The sequence below is a fragment of the Alligator sinensis genome, unplaced genomic scaffold, assembly GCF_000455745.1.
Source record: "Alligator sinensis unplaced genomic scaffold, ASM45574v1 scaffold1046_1, whole genome shotgun sequence".
In the NCBI taxonomy this organism is placed as follows: Eukaryota; Metazoa; Chordata; order Crocodylia; family Alligatoridae; genus Alligator; species Alligator sinensis.
The window spans coordinates 1,722,145-1,728,144 of record NW_005842174.1 but is presented as its reverse complement, the minus strand read 5'-3'; the positions used below and the strand labels follow the sequence as shown (position 1 = coordinate 1,728,144).

Genomic DNA, 6,000 nt, shown 5'->3' with positions numbered 1-6,000 from the left:
TGGTGTCCTAAACAAACTGAGTGAGAATAGAGGAGTTAAACAGGATGCAGTTGGTTTTCTTTCTCTTTAAAAAAGCTGTGTTACATAAAAAAAAAAATCTTCCCAGCTGAATGGTGGATGCACTGTGAAATGGGCCTGTTTGTGAATGTGATTGACTTTAAGCAACAGCCCAAGTTGAACTATAATTATGGGAAAACAATCAAATCTCTATCTGAGTTCATACTATACTGGTCCTACCACTTTTTTGTATTATAGCAGAACCTGTTTAGCAGCTTTAACTAAGCTGTGCCTCCTTTCTGCTTCTGGGTTAAAGAAATGCAAACCAGTAGAGCAAGTTAGACTGAAAAGAAAAATTATGGCTTATTGTCTGTGCAAGTTCACCCACACGGCTCACTTGTATCTCGTGCAGACCAGTGCACTGTCTCCAGATCCCGACTTCAGGCAAGCGACTGAGTTGGAGGAGTTCGGAGAGAGAAGCTGCTTCACCATGTGAGTAAAGTATCACAGCAAACAGAGTGACGTTGCTTTAGCCTTACTAGGGGAGGTTTGGACATACAGTGAAGGAAGACTTGTTATCAAGAGCAAGTGCTGAAGGGGTCAGAGCAAGGATCTGTCTCCTGGTGGCTTCAATCAGGTTCTGTTTAGTCTTTAGCTCCAAGTGCAGAGTTGTTGTTTCAGGATTTGTGATTCTAGCAACTTGTACAGCATCAAATGCATTCATTGCTTGCTGCAACAGGCTTCTTTTCCCTGAAAGGGGGAGACAGGATGGAGAACTATAGGAGCTGGCTGGGTCAGCAGAGATCCTGTCTGAGTCACAGTTCTGCTTGTCTGGGTTTTGGTTGTGATTGTATAGACAGGTCTGCTCACTGGAGTAAGCTGGAGCGGGTCGAAAGAGGAGGTGGGGGAAGTTTAAGCAGAACTGCAGTCAGAACTTTTTCCTCTGGATTTTTTTTTTCCAAATGTGAAATGGAGCTATGTTGCAAGGTCAGCTCTCCCACTCCATATGGGTCTACTGAGGTTTTCAGAGCCCACCGTCCATGGGCTCTTCTAGATCATGACTATTTGAAAAAGAATTCAAAGGAACCTCGGGAGCCTGCCCCTGTGGGACTGCAGCCTGAGAGCGGGGACAGGGCAGAAGCATGAAGACGGTTCCCTAACAAGCAGAGAACAATTGTTCTGTGCTAAACCTCCTCAAGGAGCATTGAGCATCCTGCTCCATCCATGCCTGCTGTGCTGCAGAGGTCTTGGAGGAGAGGATGGACTTTCCTAGCACAGGTGCCCTTCTTCAAGCAAGGGTCTAATCTAGCAGGCACAATGGGCCCAGGGATGGGACACTGGGTTGGAAGTGAAGATCTTCTTGGTGGTTGAACTGGGAGGATTTTCTTTCCCCCTCTCTGTGTGCCTTGGTATAATGGAGGGACCAACCTGCTCTGACACCTGTGGATGAGGTGGAGCTGGATATGCCCAAGGCAGCCTTTGCACTGCTGAATACAAGTTGAACATTAAGCATTGAATTGATCAAAATAATGGGCCAAACTAATCCATGCATGCACTTGATAATAGATAACTTACACCTGGGCTGTTAGATTTCCCCACCCTGGATCAGCCTTTTTGTTGCTAGATAGAAAGGAATTCGCTCCTTTCCCTTACACGGCAGCAGGGAGTCGGATTGCAATGGTCTCTAGACTCTGCTCAGAAGCGCAATAACCTTCCCACACCCTGCTGCAGGGACAGCACCCATGCGTGGGCCACCTGCTGATAAGGGCCATCCCCATACTGCCATAAAGGCCAAGCCAAGGTGTCTGTGTTAGGGTACTCTATGGGACACCCAGTGCTTCTTTGGGCACAGGACTTCCCCACTGCAAGACCAGGAACAAGGACATGCCAGTGAAATTGCAGTGATAGTAGCCGTAATGTCTATTGTATAGCTCCCCATGGCCAGGGTGCTTGGAGTCTCCTGTAGTTAACTCCCTTCCTCTCTGTGCATCAGAAACTCTGCCAGGATTCGATGCAAGTGATCTAGGCAATGCCTAAGAATAAAATAATTCCACCTGCAGTGGATTCGGTATGATCAAATCGCCCCCTCCCACTCTTAAGTCTCATGGAGTAAATCCAGTGAAGTCCATGGATTTGCACTGGGGTGAAACAGGTGTGAGCAAAAGTAGTGTCCAACCCATTATGTTACCTTGAGAGCCTGGGCATCACTGAGATGCTGCATCAGTGGGACCCTGGATGTCACTGGAGTTGTATGCTGAGGTCACCAAGGACTGAAGCTGCAGGGTCTGTGACATCTGAGCAATGGGCAAGCACATCCCAGGCAGGGGACTCCCTCAGTGTCTCCCTGATCCAACAGCTGATGCATTTACAAGGCTTTTTTTGTTCCCTCACATTGTCAAGAGCCACAAAGCCTTTTACAAAGCATTAGTCCTTGTCCCCTTAAGGAACAGAAATCAAAGAACTATGCAGAGAAAGAGGAAATGTGCTGGGCCTGAGTGAATCATTTTTTTTTTTTAATGAACCTCATAATAGTCAATCAACCTTTGTCACTTTCCTTTAGCAGAGGGATCTCTCTCCATGATGGGTAAGACAGAGATTCTGCTACTCAGCCTCTTCCGCACTGCATTATCTCCTCTGTTCTTGTTGTCAGTAGCCAGGATAGGTGTGCGAGTCTTCCATCAGAAACCCTATTTCATTCAGAGAAAGGAAAAGACTGACTTTTCCACGTGCCTTGTGGAGACATGAGCCATAAGCTTCAGAGCTGGATTCCAAACAGCGGGAAGTCAGTTTGGGTGCGGGGCTTTCAGCGGCACACTGCACCACTGCAACATCCCCAAGGGAAATTAGGCAGCCGAGAGAATATGATCCCTTAGAAGCTAAGAGTTGGGTTTGGCTGTTGGGTTAGGGGCCATGTGATAGCCCCACGGTCCCAGCAAGAGCCCTGAGATACCTGGACCCCAGAGAGATATGAGACCTATCAGAGCATCTTGGCTGTGCAGGGTGGAGAAGAGCTCCCTTAGCAATTCTCCTTCCTCCACTTCAAGCCGCTGGGTTCTTGTTTCAGCCATTTCTTTCCAACCTGCAGCATTATCTGCCCGGAAGATTACATTGCTGTTATACAATGCTGGGGATGAAGTGTCTTAAGAACCCTGCTCAACAAGATATTAAGCACATGCCTAGTATGCGACCAGCCAGCCTCTAGGAAGTCAGTGGCTTTATTTGCCTGCTGGGGGAAGAGACCAGTTGGCCTCCAAAAGCCTTCATTCAGATACAGGCCTGTGTACATTTCTTCACCTTCTAAAATGTGCTAAGGAACGAGAAGGGGGAAGCATGTTCTAACTAGTCATCAAATATGCAGTGCATTTGGACAAGTCACGCTTAACAGCTAACTAGCTTGACGGAGTAGTAACCACCTCTGTTTGGAGAGACTGACTTAGAGCTGCAGCAAAGGCGAGAGCCAGCTGTTGGCTTTGCAGATGGGAGCAGTTCGACGTGTGCTACCCGCAGGAACCAGACTCTCCTGTTTGTTTCAGCCGCAGTCCTGAGAAGGACGGGCCGCGAAGGTATTCTGCACTCAGCATCTCTCACTGAGAGCTCTTGCCATTCACTCTCGCCACATCCTGTCTTGAAAGCAGTCCCTGGCAGGGAAAGGGAGGCACAGGGAGGGTCCTTGGCTTGCCCAAAATCGCTCAGTGAGCGAATGAGACAGCTAGAAGTAAAGTTCAGACATGCTCGTTGCCATCCCGAAAGCTGGCCCACTAGGCTGCAGTCCTGTTAGGATCTCTCCTAGCACCAAGACTTACCCAGAAGGAGCAGTGAAAACAAAGGCCATTCATCAGGCCCTTTGCAAGACAAGCATCTCGACTAAGGACTGGCAGCATGAGCATGCAAGACCTTGGCCAGCCACCCAAGCTGTTCCTGGGAGTGCCTGCCAAAGTGTCACGGTATGTGTGCCGTGGAAAGGCTTTTTTATGGCCCCATGGACATTTTCTGCTCTCCCTACCCCTATATTCCACTACCCTGAAGATCATGCTGCTAAAGACCAGTCGTAGGGAGGCAGAGACAAGTGGGGGGTGCAACGCCTGACCCAGGTGCACCGGGCCGGACAGACACTCAGGGTGCATTTGTGCGTTGGTGAGGAGATATGTAATCCAGCTGGTCGTTCCCCTGATTTCACTGTAGCGGGGGGTATAGGTTCAAGTAGACACGTGGCAGGGTTTCCATATCTCCCACTTCTGTCTCTTCAGTGCGTGCTGAGTTTATTTAAATCTGAATGAATAAGCACCAGAGCGGCACCGGATGCCTTTGGAGCACTTTCCAAATATTGACTAATCGTGAGTTGCCATAACCTTTTCTGATTTACAGCTCTCGCCACGCTTTGGGAGCAAAAGCCTCAGTGCCAACTTAGCAAGATGGAGAGATAGGAGGCAGCTGCAGGATTTGAGCCTGGAGGGGCTGGGAGGCTCACTGGGATACAGTTTACCCGTCCTTTTGTAAGCAAGAAGCTTGGGGTATTCTCCTTACTGCTGTATCCCTTCCCTGGGGGCTGTATGATCACGGACCATCATGGCTTTGTTATCAGGGCAGCAGAAAAGAAGCATAAGCAGCTGTCATGGTGGCATGAAGAAGACCAGCTGGTTGAGATAGCAGGAGGGACTGAAGGAGGCAGATTATAATGAGCCAGGAAGCAATTTGGCCCCAGCCCTAGTGTTTAGCCCCACTGCCGTTATAAAAAGAGAAAGATTTAACAACCATAAGACCCCAGCTTTACATCAAAGGCCAGATGCACTGAGGTAGGGCCAACAAGCTGTGATCCAAATGATCCCTGCAGAGCTCCCCTCTCCTCTGATCTTCACCGCCGGCAGGCCCTGCACTTCTCCCTTCCTGCTGGAGCGCTGGCTCTCAACCAGGGTGCCTCCAGATCTTTTGAAGGGTGCCCCAAGGTGAGAGGAGATAAGTGAGATGTGAGGAAATAAGCCGATAAACTAAGCAAATAAGCCGCGCTCAGGTTTGTCCCTGCCTGGACAATGCCAGGCCTCTCTGCAAGGAGGTATAAGCACTGTAATCTATTAATTAGTTTATGAAATCGGGTGCCGCTCAAGTCACATAAGTTATGCTGGGGTGCCTCGAGTCCAGTGATGAGTGCCTCAAATCCAAAAAAGACCGAGGACCACCATGCTAGAGGATGCCTCCAGGGCACAAGGAGGATTTCCAGAGTCCCAGCAACGTTGCATTAGCTTAGGGGGCCATTCCCGTGGCGCGGCATAAAGTAGTTTTAAATTTCATCGCAGCCAGAGCTGACCAAAGAATCAGGAAGCTGAAGCTGGTTCCTTCACACACCATCCGGTTCCTTATCTCAAAGACAGTCCCTCTGTCCGCCCAGCACCCTGCTGCAAACACCGGCTGAGTGCTGACTTAGAGCAAAGACTGCCACATGCCACATTACCCGCAAAGCACCTGATAGCACTTGAATGTCGTTGGTTGGGTTCCCAAGCCGAGGTTGACCTGGCACGACCCTGCTCGGCTTGCGAGAGCCGATAAGATCGCAGAACAAGCTGTTGTGGGTGCCACTGAAGCATGAGGATGGTGCTGGTGCCCTGAAACAATTTCACACTGTATCCCTGAGTAGGAACTTGGAGCATTTGGCGCTGAGGCTGCATTTGGCGTTGAAGCTGCTTGCACACAATCCCTTCCAGGTGTATCGGTCTCATTGAGCCTTGAAGCAAGGGCTTTTCAGGTCATTTTCGATGGACAGGATGGGTATGTACAGGGAGCAGCTTGTTGGTTGCCTTAGCACAATGTCTTGTATTGATTCCTGACCGATACAAGAAAGGTGACCTGCAGCCACCCGGCCCTCGAGAGTCAAGGAGATGCAACCTGGTATGAGGAACACCAAACCGTTCCTAGCTGCTTTGTGTCACTTTGGGGAGGAGACATCCTTCCATTACCTCCACCAGTCCAAGCTCCTTTGATATAAAACTCCTGGTCTTATGCTTTAGGTTT

At 49.4% G+C, this 6,000-nt stretch overlaps 1 protein-coding gene across 1 annotated transcript in view; it reads left to right on the top strand.

Annotated features, from left to right (window-relative positions):
• The first annotated feature begins 363 nt into the window (after positions 1–363).
• The window catches only part of RBBP8NL (RBBP8 N-terminal like), a 33,806-nt gene continuing 28,169 nt past the window's right edge, over positions 364–6,000 (top strand). Inside the window, 1 exon segment of the mRNA XM_006025939.2 lies at positions 364–489. The gene's annotated coding sequence lies outside the window, so the exon portion shown is untranslated.